At 42.9% G+C, this 18737-nt stretch overlaps 1 protein-coding gene across 1 annotated transcript in view; it reads right to left on the bottom strand.

Moving 5' to 3' along the window:
• Positions 1-3834, bottom strand: part of TIAM1 (T cell lymphoma invasion and metastasis 1) — a 369616-nt gene extending 365782 nt beyond the window's left edge. Inside the window, exon 1 of the mRNA XM_030202124.1 lies at positions 3519-3834. The gene's annotated coding sequence lies outside the window, so the exon portion shown is untranslated. The remainder of the gene's footprint in view (positions 1-3518) is intronic.
• Between the last annotated feature and the right edge of the window lie 14903 nt (positions 3835-18737).

The following is an 18737-nucleotide window of genomic DNA, read 5'->3' as shown; positions in this document are numbered from 1 at the left end:
CAAACATATGGCATAATGCAGATATGTTCCAGCATTTATGGATGTGTGCAGCCACAATTGCTTAGCTTTTACAGCTACAGCATGCCCATCAAATGTGAAAGCTAAATATGGTTAAGAATCAAGCTTTTAAAATCACTGAAGACAGATGTTATCTGCCAGAATTTGTAGGGAAGAGATTATGGAACACTAAGACTATGGCAACAATGTAATACTGTAATAATGTATCAATGTTCTATAGCACAATGCTTCTCTGAAACACAAATATAGATCTTATCTACATTCAACACTATACTCCTTTATCAAATCTTTATCCCGAAAAAAAATAAAAGGTCGGTTTGTTCACTCACTCTCTTTATTGGTTATATAATGTTACAACTCACCTTATAATCTGAGGAAACGTAGCTTAGAAAGAACCTCATGAGACTATACCTGAAGACAATACAAAATATAATGGCCATGCAGCCTACCAGAAACCTAGGAGATACTCCAGAGAGTGTGAGAAGGGAAAGGCTGCATCTGCGAGAGTCACTGGATGCAGGAAAGGGAATCAGCCCACATCTTAGGAGACTGCCTGAGACTGTAAACGCGAGGAGATGCACAAGACCTAAGACTTAGGTCACAACACAAAGGAGGAAAGCAGATTGCCTGGCTGGAATAGCCCACCAGCAAAGGCAGCAGAATGTCAAAGCTGTAAGAGAAAAAAAAATGTGGAGTTGAAGCATTGGGGCACTATTTTAAGTTAACTGATCCCTTAAATTGTCTCCTATCCATTGTGTCTGCTTCCATGTTTTGGAATTAGCAGACTGTTTGCTTCTTTGGGAATGTCAAAACTGTGACAGATTGTTTATATGCGCAACTGACCTTATTCTACAAATTGTACGTACAAATTTGTGCACACGTTTATAGAATTAGGGGGTTACTTAACTCAATGATTGGCTGTTAACTGGAGTTAACATCCAATTGTTTGTTATAATTGGCCTTAATTAGCAATTACCCCATGTAACCACCCTTAGTTGCTACTCCATAACTTGCGCACACAACTTCGAGAGGGGTGTGGATCTGGGAGGGGCATGGGCGGGTCCGGGACACGTTAGGCAGGTTATAGAATACTATTATTTATGTGCCTAACTACCTACAGGTGGGAGCATTTACACCACCAGCTGGCATAAGTGCACACAACTACCATTACAGAATTTGTACTTAACCAGCATCATCCCAGAGCCTAAATTTCAGCACTGAGAATTTATCCCTAAGCTTGGGATAGATACAGAGGGCAGCGATTAGAATAAAGTTCAGGAAAGCTGGTTAAAAGATATGGGGGGTACGAATGCTTACATGATCAGAGTTTAAAATAAACAGTACTTGCCTAAGGCAAGTGAGTATGTTACCTGGTGAGATGGCCAAAGGAACAGAAAGTGGTGTCTTTTGCCCTAGTAGGGGCTTTGGGGGGAGGGGAGGAAGAGGAAGCATCTTTGGCTCCAGATAGGGCTTAGAAGAAGGTGGCAGAAATATTTTTAGCCATGATTAAGGCCTGGGAATTAGAAGCAGCAAGGCTGTTGGGGGTAGGAAAGCAGAAGAAGATAGAGAAGAGGATAGACTGGAAGGTGGGGTGGGGCAAAAGAGAGAAAGTTGGATGAATAGAGTGCACACACCAGGGAAGAAATGCAGCAGCCATGTACTCCCCAAAAAATTATGGTGGGGGAGAAGGAGCAGAAGTACATCACAAGGAAATCTAAATGAATTTTGAATCCTTGATCATTTACCCACAAAACTAACTTGCCAATGGAGCGCTGTTCCACAGACTGTTAAATCTGTTTTGCTAAGAACTGAGAAATATCTTGTGTAGGCAGCGAAAACCTTGTAGACTAGGCAAAACAACTGGTCTTTAGGGGAGTAATTTTATAAAGCTTTTACAGCACATAAAGCTCATTTTACAAGCAGAAAAGGACACTCATAAAACACACAGCTGCTTATGCATGAAAAGCACGTGCCTGCTGTTATGTGATGTGTGTGGAGGAATTCCTTGGGGTGTAGTTTGGACACAGCAAAGATGGCCTTATGATATACATGCATACAGTATGCGCACACATAATTTGTTCATGCACAATGAATATGTATGTGTCATCAGAGCTACATTTGGAATCCTGGTTTATAAATGTATACAGGCACCTATATCGCCTTCATAAAACAGCTGCCTTTTTGGACTTCTGACACAAATGTCCTGTTATAAATAGTGCCATATAGCCACTCATTGTGGCTATAGCTAAGTCCAAACCTCAAGAAACTTCTAAGTGCAAAACAAACTACCTCTTCCATGTTTCAGAAAACATTTACTGCAAGGGAGCAGTAGCCAGATTATTTGAAGGTATCATACAGTATGGAGATACAGGGCCTGCAGGGTACCTCAATGGCAGTGTTGAGTGTTGCCATAGGGAATACTGGGTCCAGCTTCCACTTCTCATCCATCAAGGATAAAGATGCAAGGGAACAATCTCCAGTCATGGGGAGTAGAAGAATGGCAGGAGTGAATCTCAGCTATTTCACAACAGCGATGAGTGCTGCTCAGCTCAGAGTACATGAGTATTGAGTTGAGAGGCAGCTGTGATCTGACACCACTGGCCAAGGGCCATCAAAACATTAGTTGGACTAGGTGACGTTATAAAGAAAACAAAGGAGGTTAGTTCTGGCTGGGGTGAAAGCCAAAAGAAGAAAATGATCAGACCACCTCCAAAACAAGAACTAAAAAGCAGGAAGGAGAAAGAGCCAATCTTGCATGCATGAGATCCCTAAAAGTGTAAGGAGAATGAGCTTACCTGGAGCACACCTAGCAAGTAATCTCCCACCATTATAGGAAACACCTCAAGGGTATGAGGGCAATAATCCATCAGATTTAGTGGCAAGAGCTTGAGGGTGCAAAAGAAAGAGTCCATATTTCAGGACACTCCTGAAAATGAGGTGATGAGCTTTTGCTGAAAGGACCAGATCACAGAAGAAAATGGGACATAAGAGGGAAAACGTTGGTGATAAAGAAAACAGTTAAAAAAATATAAACAGGGTCTCCTAACAAGAGGCAGGCAGAGCTCATGTCTTAGGAGAGTCTGTAAAAACAGGAGGAAGAAGCTTGTGCTTCAAGCTATCTGACAGGAAGGTTGGGGACTCACCTCAGGTACTCCTCAAAGTCTACTTGAGAGGAAGCATCCCATGCCTCTGAAGAAAACATGAACACTAGAGGAAAGATGCTCCTTCACAAATCATAAGGTACTTTGACGTCCAAAGCATAAATGGCCCATGTCTTCCTGATGTTCTTAGACCTTTGCACTCTTTGGACATCTCTGGAGCATAGTAGGGGAACTAACCTACATCAAGCGATTCTCTGAGAAAACAAGGGAAATCATCTAGCATGTGGAAACAGAATCCATCACATCTCCTAAATCCTCCAAGAGTTGGAGAGAAAACACTCAGACATGGGACAAAACAATTTGCATAAGGAAGAAGGTAATTATAATAAATATAATTACTGTTTGCAGCAGCTTCCCGTGCATCCCGTTGTGTCTCCCGGTATGCTTCCTTCTGTTCCAAGTCTCTGATTTTTTGCCTGTCTATGTTTACTGACTGTCCTGTCATTGTTTCCCCTTTCGCACATACCTGTCTATACACATGCATCCCATAATATTTCTATTTTCTTGCCTTTCCTCCTGCTTGTCTTTTGCTATCAGTCCCTCCTTTGCTTATCTAGCTTCAGCAGTACTTCCCCTCGTTCTTTATCTCCAGCCCTTATTTCCTTATCTCTCTGCTTTCCTCTCCTATCTTTGGCTCGAACTCTCGCTGTGCAGCGCGCACTCCGGCCGCAGTAAGCAAAAGCCGACGCTCAGCCAATAAAGCGGCGTCGTCCTGTGACGACAAAGCGCAGCTCAGCACCATGGACACGGCGCCCTCATTGGTTACCTTCTAAGTCAGGCCCGCGAGCTCGCGCCCATCAGGCAGCTCACCTGGAGCTGGGCGGCTCCGGCCGTCAGGCTGGAAGGAAGGTTATTGGACGCTGCGGTCTTACTGGCGCGCGGGAGCTACACGACTGGGGCTTTTCTTTCTTTGAAATGCACGGTGCTCGTGGACGGAGAGTGTTGCGGTCTGTTTGCTTTCCTTGTGCAAAACTAGTTGGAAATTTATTTGTTTGATTTTTGGAACGGCAGTGCATCCGGTTTTCCTAAGAGTATTTTATGCATTTACTTTTTTCCCCCCTCACTGGTTTAGTCCAGTAAAGTGTTGGGTATATTTATACGGATGACTTTGTTTCACTGCAATGTTTATAAAAATGTGGCCAGATATATTTTTGCATTACCGTGCCAGAAATCTGTCTGCTTGATTGGCGTCAATGCAAGAGATCGTGCTGAGGAGCTTTGTGCTTTACAGTTGGGAAAGGTATCGATCCGATCAGAGCGCCAGACTTTTATGACACGAAGCCTCTGCAGATGCTATTGTTGAACAAATGATATTTGCATAAACTGTCATTAAAATCACAATGGGAGCTAAGTCATAGTGCGAACACTAAATGGTAAATGACAAAAATAAATCCGACAAAAATTTAAAAATTTGATCTCTTTGTCAAACCCTTTCTGACCTTTTTTGACCGTCCAGAGGAGGAAAATCCATGCAGTCCTGGAAGAAATTATCCGATAATCCAGCTGCAAGAATGCCAACCGTCCAAAAGAAACCATCTGCATTCAACCAGAAAATATTTCATCTGGGGCCGGGGGGGGTTGATACGGAAAACTCAATAGCAGTGCTGCACATCACCGACAAACAGCTAATAGCCCGGAAGTAACGGAGGTAGATTAAATCTAATGTCCTTTCCTATTTCCGCTTCCTTAGGGGCTGGTGTGATGATGCAGATAGCTGGTTAGTTTGGGGTGGGGGAGTGGGGAGCAACTGTGTAGTTTAATTGATGTATCTTGGTTCTTAACAATTTATCTGCACGTTAAGACCTACAAATAAACTACAGTATAATCGTCAATAGTTGCTACAAATTATTTGGAAAAATACGCAACCTGCTTCCATCAATACAAATATTCATAGCAGAAACATATAACCCTAAATCTTACCAATTAGATTTCTATGTACCATGCATTCAGTCAACGTATTATCCAATATATATGAAGAAACAAAAACGAAACGGTCAAAATAGCTAGGTCCATCTAATCTACCATAAAAAAAAGGTTAAAAAATGGCTATGTCCATCCAATCTACCAATTTTCAGTACTGCTGTAGTTCTTTAAAACTGTGTTTAATTCCGCACCCTTCCAGCATTTAGCATGCTTCTCTTTGGCCTGTGTGTTTGTCCCTCTAAGAAATTGCCTGTATTTAAATTTGGTCCTGTATTTAGCTGAAAAGAGTTCCATGGAGACAGAACACACAGAATTTTACGTTCCAATTTTTTTTTTTTTTTTTAGTTGGGAGAATATTCAGAGACAGTTGCAAAGAATAAGGTTTAATTGCAGTTATTTTTGTATTGTTGTTTTCTCATAAAGTTACAAACAGAATAAGAATTTCTGATCCTTGCTTGCTTGCACACTCTCCCGGGACATCCTCACTCCGCTTCTGGACTTAGATTTCTTTCAGACTGGTGTTAGGACTCTTGGGGGGCCCTTTTACTAAGCCGCATAAGTGTCTACGCACACCCAACGCCCGCCAACATGGAGTTACCACCCAGCTACCGCATGGCTCTTGCGATAATTTCATTTTTGGCACATGTCCGATAATTTTTTTTTTTTTTTTACTTTGTCTTTATTAACAGCAATACAAGATCACGCTATAATGTCCGATAAATTTATTTTCAGGCACATGCGGGTCATTACCGCCCGGTCACCATGTGAGACTTTACAGCTAGGTCAGTGGCTGACGGTAAGATCTCAGACCCAAAATGGATGCGTGCTAATTTTGATTTTGCCGCACGTCCATTTTCAGCAAAAATTTTTAAAAGGCATTTTTTACAGGTGCGCTAAAAAATGGTTCTGCATGCGCCCAAAACCCACGCCTACACTACCGCAGGCCATTTTTCAGCGCACCTTAGTAAAAGGACCCCTTGATTACCTACAGGGCCAATCCAAGGGTACTGGGTGCCCTAGGTAAAAATACCGTCTTACAGCCACTCCCTCCGTCTCAATTAACAGTTAGGTCCTTTCCCAGGACAATCCTGTAAAAATGCATAACTGGACATCATAGAGCCACTATTCAAAGGCACTTCGGGGGGGGGGCAGGTACTGCAGGCTGCAATGAGCATTCACACCCAAAGCCCCCCCCCCCCTAAGAACACCCAAGTGGATCTATCCCCCTTCTGAAAGCCCCTCCCCCAGAAAATTTCCCATTCCTGAGGACCCCTCTCCCCACTCAGAAGAGCATCTACTCCCTCCTAAAGACCTCTCCCGGCCTACCTTAAAGATGCTTCCCACCTTAAGCCAAGTGCATCAATCCCCAATCACTGCTGCCTGTGCTATGGGTTAAAAATAGCCATTACCTCTAGCAGTACTCTTTCATGTAGACCTGAAAGGGCTTATGTGGTGTGGGAGGGTCTTTGGGAGGGATGGGTGCACTTGGGGAGGTCTTCGGGAGGGGGATGGATGCTCTGGGAGGCTTCAGGAATAGGCTGTATGCTTGGGGGGGGGGGCTTTGGGAGGAGGTACATACTCTGCTTGAGAGTCTGGATGCTCAGTGTGGCTCCATGGTGTGACCGCACCTCGAATATTGTGTTCAATTCTGGTCGCTGCATCTCAAAAAAAGATATAGTGGAATTAGAAAAGGTGCAGAGAAGGGCGACGAAAATGATAAAGGGGATGGGACGACTTCCCTATGAGGAAAGGCTAAAGAGGCTAGGGCTCTTCAGCTTGGAGAAAAGGCGGCTGAGGGGAGATATGATAGAGGTCTATAAAATAATGAGTTGAGTTGAACGGGTAGATGTGAAGCGTCTGTTCACGCTTTCCAAATATACTAGGACTAGGGGGCATGCGATGAAGCTACAATGTAGTAAATTTAAAACAAAATCGGATAAAATTTTTCTTCACTCAATGTGTAATTAAACTCTGGAATGCGTTGCCAGATAATGTGGTAAAGGCGGTTAGCTTAGCGGAGTTTAAAAAAGGTTTGGACGGCTTCCTAAAGGAAAAGTCCATAGACCATTATTAAATGGACTTGGGGAAAATCCACTATTACTGGGATAAGCAGTATAAAATGTTTTGTGCTTTTTGGGGATCTTGCCGGGTATTTGTGACCTGGATTGGCCACTGTTGGAAACAGGATGCTGGACTCGATGGACCTTTGGTCTTTCCCTGTATGGCAATACGTATGCACATTGAGAGGAGGGTGGATGCTCTTGGGGGGACAATCAGGACTACAAATTTTTAATTGGAAATTAATCACAATTATACATTTTGATTGACTAAACAGCTATAATCATAATGTAACCTAATCAAGAAAAACTGGATATCACTGAAGGCAATAACAAAAAAACAGTAAATCAATAAGCAAACAATAACATCAGAAGGAAGGTCAAGCAACAGCCAGCATGTTTCCTAAGTTTAAGACTATTGCTGAAAGTTTGCCTATCCCATCTTGTCTGTAGTCTCTGCCTTTAACTTTAGATTTATGGAACACAGCAGCTATTTTATTCTCTTTCCTTTCTCTTCTTTTTTCCTCTTGTTCTCTCCTGTTACTTTCATGGAATGGATATGGAAAGCAAAAATAGAATTTGAAAAGAAGGTTGCCATAGAGGGGACAACTCATAATAAAAAACATTTTCATGTATATTTGAAGCAAGAGGACTGTGACAGAATTGGTTGACCATTAGGTGATTGACTCAGAGAGGACACGACCATAATTGTGAGAATAAATAAATTATTTGCTCTTGTCTTTACTGAGAGAGATGTAAGGAAGATACCCATGCGAGAAACTGTATTTAATGGTGGTGTTTTGTTGGAACTGAAACAAATCTCATTGAATCTGGAAGATATACTAGGGCTAATTGACAAATTAAAGAGTAGCAAATCGACTGGATGATGTGTATACCCAGAGTATGAAATAACTAAAAAAGAATAATAATAACTTGCATCTTCTGTTAGTAAATTGTAAGTTATGTATCATTAAAATCATCTATATAACTAAAGATTGGAGTGTAGCCAACCCTATACTAAATTTTTAAAAGGGTTCTAGGGGTAATGTGGGAAACTACAGACCAATGATCGCAATGTCAGAGCTGGACAAAATAGTAGAAACTATTATAAAGAATAAAAATATTGACCACAAATAGTCATGGTTTAATGGAACCTAGCCAACTCTGACTTAGCTAAGGGAAGTCTTGTCTCACCAGTCTGCAGTTTTTTTTCTAAATAAACATGGATAAAGGTGAGCCTATTTGGTATCATGTATCTGGATTTTCAGAAAGTTTGACAAAGTCTTTCATTAGAGGTTTCTGAGGAAATTTTAAAAAACATGGGATAGGAAGCAATGTCTTATTGTGGATTGGCCACACATTAAAAGAGAGAAAGTGGTCAATTTCCTCAATGCAGCAGGACGAGTACTGGTCTGTACTAGAATTGTTGCTTTTTATAAATCTGGAAATGGGAACTAAAAGTGTGGTGTTTGGGGTATCTTTGGCCACTGTAGGAAACAGGTTACTGGACTTGATGGACCTTTGGTCTGATCCAATATAGCAATTGTTATGTTCTAAAGTCAGTAAGTCACATTGGGGCTCATTTTCACACAGTTAGACTTACAAAGTACTATATAGGTTACTATCAGGCTCATTTTCAAAAGAGATAGACGTCCAAAAAGTGGCATAAATCTGCATGTGGATGTTTTTCTCACAAAAACGTCCAAGTTGGTATTTTCGAAAAACAAATTTTTAGATTCTTTCTATGAAATCCATCAGAAGTGTGTTCAGATCACAGTAGTGGGTTTTGGGGGGGGCTCATCAGACAAGATAAGGGAGCAAGGGTAAGATGTGTGCCAGGGAGCATTTGTTTTAAGTCAACTGCAGTGCTCCCTAGGGTGCCCCATTGTTCTCCTGGGATGTTTGTGGGACCGGGTCTTCTAAGAATGCTGGCTCCTCCCACATCCTAATGGCTTGATTTTGTGCATTTTTCACTTGGACATTTTTTTTTTTTCAAAATGGACCAAAAAGATAAACACACAGAGCACAAAAAGATCTAGCCAATAGCCATTTTTTAAATAGATGTTTTTCTGTTTTGAAAATGGCTACATTCCCCACTTGAAAATATGCCTCATTGTAACCTACAAGTGAAAAAAAAAAAGAGGAATTGCATAAATTGATCAGAAAAAGATCTTCTCAATGCTCAAATTAAGGAATCACATAAACAATAACGGACAAAAAAAAAGCATGCAGACTGATCAACATGAATAAATAAATAGTTAGCAGAATGTGTCTCTCGATATTGCATCACACAATGTAAGCCAGTAGTGCAGCTCTTCCTATTGGTGAACTACTACTGGTGTTTTCATTTCTTCGTAGTGCTCTTGCTCCTAGTGCTTCTCCACAGTGGTTCCACCCTTTTCATGTTTCTTCAGGATGCTGTATCAGACTTACAAAATTATTACAACCTAAACAGAGACTCCATCAGCAATCTAGAATTCTCCAAGCAAAAAGACAAAATATAGCGAAGTGACTCAGGGGTCCTTTTACTAAGCTGCGGTAAAAGGGGTTCTGCGCTAGTGTCACCTTGTGTTTTTGATGTGCACTGAGACCCCTTTTACCACAGCAGATAAAAGGCTGTCCATTTTTGTTGAAAAAAAAAACGGCCATGCTAAGTGAACCACTTAGCACATGGCTATTTCGGTAGGGAGCCCTTACCGCCACCCATAGAGATGGCAGCAGGGGCTCCCATACTAACCAAGCAGCGCACAATGCTTACCAATTACTAACAGATAAGTTCCAGCCCTACACAAATTGAAAATAAATTCCTGTAGCGGCAGAAATGGTGCACGCAGGGGGTGGGAACTACTGCCACACTCATGTGGTAGTTCCAGATCGGTGATCCCGTTGCTGCGTGCCAACCATTTAGTAAAAAGGTGCTTCAGTGAACCCATCGATTGGGTTAATGAGTCACAAAAGTATATTTTGAGCCATGTTCACCATTTGATCCTTATAGAGTTGTAGATTGGGACGGAACAGAGAGGGAAAGGAACGCTGCACTGCAGGCCAGCTGACTCACAGCAAGAGGTAACGAAAGCAGAGGAGTTGATGAACACCATACACATCCTTGCCTAGCAGGTTCAGGGTCCGGTTACAACCTGGCACTTCGCGACTGTCCCAGACTCACTCTCCTGCACATTCGCTGCATCAGGAGTGCCGCAGCAGAAGGGGAGGAAGCCCTCTCCCGGCCAGAGCTCCCGGTGCCACCTCCTAGCGGCTCCCACAACAAATGAAGATAACGCAGGGGATCAGACTCGGCTGTCCCTGGTACTGTTCCCCCACCACCACCACAACCGAGCCCGCAGCCACTGAACCGGAGCAACGATTGAAGGCCTCCCTCCCCGACGTTGCTGCCGCCGCTCCCGCCCCCTCCTTGCTGGCCCCCCTGCACTGACATGACAGCACCTCTCACCTCCGTGTGAAAGCGCTGCAGGCAGGCAGAAGATTCTGCTGCCTGCAGCGCTTTCACACAAAGGTGAGAGGCGCTGTCATATCAGTGCAGGGGGCCCGACATGGACGGGGGAGGGAGCGGCAGGAAGGAGGGTAGTTGGGCAGGGGAGAGAGCAGTGTTGGTGGACGGGGGGGGGGGAGGCCAAGGAAAAGAGGAGGGTTGCTGGACATGGGGGGAGAGCAGGGTTTGTGTACAGGGGGAGGCCATAGGAAAGAGGAGGGTTGCTGAACATGGGGGGAGGGCAGGGGAGAGAGGAGGTTTGCTGGATATGGGGGGAGGGCAGGGGAGAGGAGGGTTGGTGGACGGGGGGGGGGGGAGGCCAGGGGAGAGAGGAGGGCTGCTGGACAGGGGGGGAGGGCAGGGGAGAGAGCAGGGTTGGTGGACGGGGGGAGGCCACAGGAAAACAAAAAACTTGCCCGTTTTAACGGGCTTAACGGCTAGTAACATTTATAAAACAAAATTCCTAACATAAATTTTCTTAAATCTTTATATCTTAATTTGGCACAATTCAGAAACACCATAAAATGACTACATTTCCATTAATTCTATCAGTCCAGCAGCACTGCCACACTAGGCCACATAAAGGATGTAAGAAGGGGCATACAAAAGGGCGTTATTGAGCCCCCTCCTCAATTTCTTGTGCATATCACCAACTCTCCACTAAAATAATCAGAAACAATAACAAAACAGCAACTGCAATGGGGAAAGCTTCCAACAACACACTCAAAACATATATAATGCTGCATCTTCAGACCTAATTTCTACCTACACCTCTTCATTGACTGAGTGTACTCCGGTTTGACTATAAATCTGTGTTTGTAAAAATGAATAAATGGATAGAACTAAAAAATATAAAAAGTTTTCATTTTCAGTCATTTCAATATGTAAGAAACCTCCTACACACTCACTGGCATCTGTTTCTTTTCCATCAAACATGGCATTTTCCAAGATCTTTTGTGACTGCAGTCAAGCAGTGCACAATTGGATGAATTATCTCTTAGATAATAACTACAGCTACATTATAAAGATGCACTTGTTGGACTTGACTTCAAAGACCCAATCTGCACTACAAAATTTAATGCTAAGAAATATGGAGACGATAAAGGCTTTGTTAGAGACTGCGCTGATTCAGTTAAAATCTTGTGAAAGCCAAGCATCTGAAGTTAAAAAAAACTGTCTGAAAGACAGGAGAAAACTGAACTTACGGATCAAATTTTGATAAAAGACAAGAATTTTACCTTGAGGCGCTTGGAATACCCGGAGAACCAATCAAAGAGATTGACATTGCAATTCATTAATTTTCCGAGGTCCCCATTGGTTCCTCCAACGCAGATGGTTAAAAAATATCTATTGGAAGTCCTAGGCATGCCTGAGAATTCATTGCCCCCCTTAACTAGCGCTTATTATTTACAGACTGATGTTAGAACATCAGTGGACCCACAAGGGCAAGGTGCAATGAATCTCACCGCATTCCTAGAGTCATCTCTTGAGGTTACAACACAGAAAACTACATTGCTAGTAACCTTTGCATTGGAAATTGACAGAGATGCAGTCCTTAGACTCTCGTTAAGACACTTTGATTCGTTATTTATGGGATCAAAAGTGAGAGTTTTCCCAGATTTGTCCAGGGAAACTCAAAAAAAGACGCAAAATGTTTCTGTTGCTGCGCCCAAGAGCTTTGGCAATTGGGGCAAACTTTCTTTTGAGATTTCCATGTATTTGTAGATTAATTTTGCAGTCTAAACCATATCAGTTTTTTTGACCCAAAACAATTGGAAGATTTCCTTAAAAGCAGAGAAGAGGTCAATGTACAAGTCTAGTCACTTATGCAACGCTGTATAGCAGGCTTTGAGTAACTACCCATTTGATTTAAACTTTGAGAAATGTTTATTTAAGCAAAGGTATTTTCTAAATCTTTCTTGGATCATTTCTACAATTATTGTGGTCGTTAGTAAGGAATACTAGTATAATGAATATTATTTCTCTGTATTGAATGTTTTATTATTTCTTTTTGTGTATTATCACTCATAAATATTATGTTTAGTAAAAGCTTAAAGAATTAAAAAACATGCACTTGCAACATTTTAGAATAAATATAATTTATTAAATGAAAGTTATACCTGCAAATAATAGCCTAATGTTTCCAAATTCAAAAGTGCAAAGCAGTCACATATTTTTAGTGAACACAGAAATAAAAAAATCTCCAGGGTCTTTGATGGATGACCTTTTTCATAATTTGGTTGTAAAGAAGTTATCAGGCCACACTATTCAACCTTCTTTAACCAATCACACCATGGCAAATTTGCTTGGATTTATCAATGGCATCCGTCACCAAGCCGTACCATTAGTATTTCACAGTCTCTGTTTACATTAGGTGGTGTACAGGTTTCACTGTACTAGGCCAGGTTGAATCCATTACCATCCGTGTTATGTGGCATTTTACCGATATTCTATTTATCACTAATAGTGGTCATGGATAGACACATACAATGTAGGTGAAAAACAGTAATTTATTACTTCGCTCAATTCTCAAGAGAAGCCAAGTCTGTTCTTCCTAGCCATCTTGCATTATCAGACTGGAAAATATTTCTCTCACACAAAATGAGGAGGGAGAGCAAGATATAAAAACAGCACTCGATATCTTAACTTTTATATTTCTTTTTGGTTACAGTTAATCCCTGTATATTATTGTATTTGCTAGTCATAAACAGCTTTAGACTTTACATACAGATATTATACAATATATGTAACAGATATACTTTCATAAATATAAAGAGATGCACAGAAAGATATATACAGTGGTGGAAATAAGTATTTGATCCCTTGCTGATTTTGTAAGTTTGCCCACTGACAAAGACATGAGCAGCCCATAATTGAAGGGTAGGTTATTGGTAACAGTGAGAGATAGCACATCACAAATTAAATCCGGAAAATCACATTGTGGAAAGTATATGAATTTATTTGCATTCTGCAGAGGGAAATAAGTATTTGATCCCCCACCAACCAGTAAGAGATCTGGCCCCTACAGACCAGGTAGATGCTCCAAATCAACTCGTTACCTGCATGACAGACAGCTGTCGGCAATGGTCACCTGTATGAAAGACACCTGTCCACAGACTCAGTGAATCAGTCAGACTCTAACCTCTACAAAATGGCCAAGAGCAAGGAGCTGTCTAAGGATGTCAGGGACAAGATCATACACCTGCACAAGGCTGGAATGGGCTACAAAACCATCAGTAAGACGCTGGGCGAGAAGGAGACAACTGTTGGTGCCATAGTAAGAAAATGGAAGAAGTACAAAATGACTGTCAATCGACAAAGATCTGGGGCTCCACGCAAAATCTCACCTCGTGGGGTATCCTTGATCATGAGGAAGGTTAGAAATCAGCCTACAACTACAAGGGGGGAACTTGTCAATGATCTCAAGGCAGCTGGGACCACTGTCACCACGAAAACCATTGGTAACACATTACGACATAACGGATTGCAATCCTGCAGTGCCCGCAAGGTCCCCCTGCTCCGGAAGGCACATGTGACGGCCCGTCTGAAGTTTGCCAGTGAACACCTGGATGATGCCGAGAGTGATTGGGAGAAGGTGCTGTGGTCAGATGAGACAAAAATTGAGCTCTTTGGCATGAACTCAACTCGCCGTGTTTGGAGGAAGAGAAATGCTGCCTATGACCCAAAGAACACCGTCCCCACTGTCAAGCATGGAGGTGGAAATGTTATGTTTTGGGGGTGTTTCTCTGCTAAGGGCACAGGACTACTTCACCGCATCAATGGGAGAATGGATGGGGCCATGTACCGTACAATTCTGAGTGACAACCTCCTTCCCTCCGCCAGGGCCTTAAAAATGGGTCGTGGCTGGGTCTTCCAGCACGACAATGACCCAAAACATACAGCCAAGGCAACAAAGGAGTGGCTCAGGAAGAAGCACATTAGGGTCATGGAGTGGCCTAGCCAGTCACCAGACCTTAATCCCATTGAAAACTTATGGAGGGAGCTGAAGCTGCGAGTTGCCAAGCGACAGCCCAGAACTCTTAATGATTTAGAGATGATCTGCAAAGAGGAGTGGACCAAAATTCCTCCTGACATGTGTGCAAACCTCATCATCAACTACAGAAGACGTCTGACCGCTGTGCTTGCCAACAAGGGTTTTGCCACCAAGTATTAGGTCTTGTTTGCCAGAGGGATTAAATACTTATTTCCCTCTGCAGAATGCAAATAAATTCATATACTTTCCACAATGTGATTTTCCGGATTTAATTTGTGATGTGCTATCTCTCACTGTTACCAATAACCTACCCTTCAATTATGGGCTGCTCATGTCTTTGTCAGTGGGCAAACTTACAAAATCAGCAAGGGATCAAATACTTATTTCCACCACTGTAGATGTATGCACGTATATTTTTATATCCTTTTATTCTATATCAATGAACAGTGAGCATGAAAAAAATGTAGTCTGATAGGAAGTTATTAGTAATAAGCATGTATACCCATGGTTTCCCCTTCCCCCCTTTTTAAAATAGAATTATATAGCAAGGCAGCTTTCACAAACAAATTTTAGTATGACACGACCAACAAGGAAGGCAGCTTTCAATAAGGCAGTTTTGTTTTCGTTGTTGTTGGTTAGCTTATTTCTTTATTTTACAAGCTTCCTACTCAGTTATAAAGCCAACAGACCATGAAACAAAACTGCTGCATAAGGTAGATAAAGCATATTTAGGCACAATTTTTCATCACTTTTACAGTACGTTCGGACCTTGTAAAAAATATAAGCACTGGAAAATTAAGCTACTTATTCAGAATAAAGAAACAACATAGGCAGTGGCAGTACTAAGCTTTACCACACTGCCTGGAAATTATGGCTCAACCATATTGCTGCAAGGACCATCTCCGAGGGTGAGAGGACTGGTGGCAGTTTCCATGCACCTTCACTTTGTTGACTCCCCTGCTGAATCAACAAGCATGCTAATTGTAATCCTGGGTTTTAGTGTTATACATATAAGAAATGCTATGTTGGGGTAAGAATAAGGGTCTCATTAAGCATAAGGGTCTCAGAGCAGCTAATCTAATTTTCTAGCCGATCCCAAAGAGTACATGCATTCCTGAGAATACGCAGTGGCTCTCCCAAATCTACCTGGCTAAAATTCTTTATGATTGTTTTTTCCAGGAACTTGTCCGAGTCTTTTTTTAAACCTGGTAATGCTAGATGTTCTGACCACAGCGTCTGGCAATCAATTCCACAGCTTGACAGTGCATTAAGTGAAAAAAAAAAAAAAAAACTTTGCTAGTTTCATGCAATATCCTTTAACTAGTATGACATTTGTCCTGAATTTTTTTTAACTTCTTGAAGTATCACTTATGAGGAACTTTGTCAAATGCCTTCTGAATTTCTAAATACATTACAAGAACCAGCTCACCCTTATCTACATGTTCATTTCTACCTTCAAAAAATGGGTAAGGCAAGACTTTCTTTGCTAAATCCTTATTGACAGTTCCCCATTACTTCTATCGACGTGCTCTTTAATTCTGTCCTTATCAATATATATAAAAGGCGAGTGTCGTACTCACTCGCAAATGCGCAGTAGAGACCTTCTCTGCCCCGCCCCCGCGTCAATACGTGATGACGGGGGGGGGGACGGAAGAGAGGGTCTGTACTGCTTATTTCTGAGGGAGGGAGGGACACCGCCGTCTAACGCTCCCCCCACCCGAGTCGCCGCCGCCACCCACCTTCTACCCGGTCGGGCCCTCGCTCCACTATTGAAACAGCGAGGGTCCTGGAACGCAGCACTGAGCTCTGCTGAGCTGCCGACATCGCCTTTCCTTCTTCTTCTCTGCCTCTGTCCCGCCCTCGACGACGTTATGTCACACGAGGGCGGGACAGGCAGAGATGAAGAAGGAAGGCCGACGTCGGCAGCTCAGCACTCAGCAGAGCTCAGTGCTGCGTTCCCGGACCCTCGCTGTTTCAATAGCGGAGCGAGGGCCCGGCCCTTTCAACCCCCCCTTCCTATAATAGCCCGTTTTACTATTTGTCCTGGCACCAATGTATGTTTCACTGGTCTGTAGTTTCCTAGATCATATCCGAAACCCTTTAAAAAAAAAAAAAAAAACTGGAATTGGCCATTTTCTAGTCTTCAGGTACTATGGCTGATGTTAAGGCCAAGTTACAGATTGCTAGTAACAGGTCTGCAGTTTCATATTTGAGGTCTTTTCAAACTCTGGTCCACTTTCATAGTGATTTTCTTCAGTTGCTCTTACTCATAACTTTTGAAAATCATTTCCAGGGTGGTGCCGCCTCCTCCTCAGTAAAGAGTGAAGCAAAGAAATCATGTAGCTTTTCTATTTTGGCCCTGTCTTTCTTGAGTGTCCTATGTATATCCTGGAACTCTAGTGATTTACCCCGTATAAGCTTTTTGCATTTAACATACTAAAAAAAAAAAAATTAATAGTTTTTGTCTCTATGGTTAAGTTTCTTCTCAGCTTCTACGGACACTTATCCATTGGGAAAGGACCAGCAACTCAGTTAAGATATCATTGGTGGGTTTGTAATGAATTACTCATTCGTTACTGACGTTCAAAGTGCTGTGTTATGTACATCTTGACTAGTTAAAAAAAAGAATCACAAGCAAAGTTGTCAACTTCTTAAAATATCATTACTACAACTATCTTGTTTGTATGGATACAGTTTTAAATTGTCTCCTCAGCAGTGGCGTAGCAAGGGCGGGGCGGTCCGCCCCGGGTGTCAACCGGTGGGGGGGTGCTCCGCTCCGTCCATCCACACCCCCCCTTGGCATGGAACCGCCTTCCCCCTCCCCCCTCCCCCGACGCAGTCCCCACCTGCCAACCAGGTTCCAGCTCCGTTCACCCCCAGCGTGTCGCCGCCTCCCCCCCCCATGCAGCCCCACCTGCCAACCAGGTTCCAGCTCCGTCCACCCCAGCGTGGCGCCTTGCATCTGCAGCGCTGCTATAAAAAGAAGAAAATCGCCTTGTCGTCGGCCCTTCCCTCACTGTGTCCCGCCCTCTGACATAATTTCCTATTTCCTCGAGGGCGGGACACAGGGAAGGAAGGGCCAACGACAAGGCGATTTTCTTCTTTTTACAGCAGCGCTGCAGATGCGAGGCGGCACGCTGGGGTGGACGGAGCTGGAACTTGGAAGGCAAGTGGGGACTTGTGGGGTGGGGGGTGCCGTGCTGTGTTGCCCTGCACCCGGGGGGTGGGGAGGGGGGAGCAGTGGCGATCCGCCCTGGGTGTCAGGCAACCACAGAATGCCACTGCTCCTCAGGACTACTGCAGCTTTAGCACTGTTTACAGTACAATTCTCTAAGTGATCAGCTGGAAAAGACAACTGCCACACACTGTATCAGGAGCCTAATTTGGAAGACTTTTTTCTCATCAAACGTAAAAAATGTTCTAATAGCTAAACCAACCTACTACTACTACTTATCCCTGATCAAATAACAAAGACAAAAGTGATCAACAACAGGCAATTAGAAGACTGGGTTACAAAGTATTGTTCTTCCAAGGAATTATTGTAGGATATCTGAGGTTTTTTTTAAATACAAATTTCCATTTTAACATTTCTTTTTACTCTTAATTATTTATCTTACAAAAACATTTTAGCATTAATAATTAGCATCACTGGTGTGCCAATTTATGAAGATGGGTCTTTTGGATTATATCTAATCAAGCTTTATTAAACACTTTTCCCCTCCCTATAATGGACTGATCTGAAACACTGAAGGTGTGTAAGCCAAAACGATCATGGAGCAACTATTCTATACTGTAATTTTCTATCATTTTAAGCAATGGCATAGCCAGACATACTATTTTGGGTGGGCCTGAGCCCAAAATGGGCGAACACACAATTTCCCCTACCCTGTGAAGGCAACCCCCTCCCCCGAAAATGATAAATACCTGATGTGGCGGGGACCTCCAAGCCGACGAGGTCTTCCGGCAGCCAGAACAGCTCCCTCCCCTACTTGCTGCACTGTCCATGCACTGCTGCTGCGCCGTCTCCCTCTCCCCATGCATGCACACATGCAAAAACCGAATGTGCGTTGCAGAGGGAAGGATAGCGCGATGGC

Source organism: Microcaecilia unicolor, chromosome 4 (assembly GCF_901765095.1).
Source record: "Microcaecilia unicolor chromosome 4, aMicUni1.1, whole genome shotgun sequence".
Lineage (NCBI taxonomy): Eukaryota > Metazoa > Chordata > Amphibia > Gymnophiona > Siphonopidae > Microcaecilia > Microcaecilia unicolor.
This window is presented reverse-complemented; position numbering and strand designations above follow the sequence as displayed.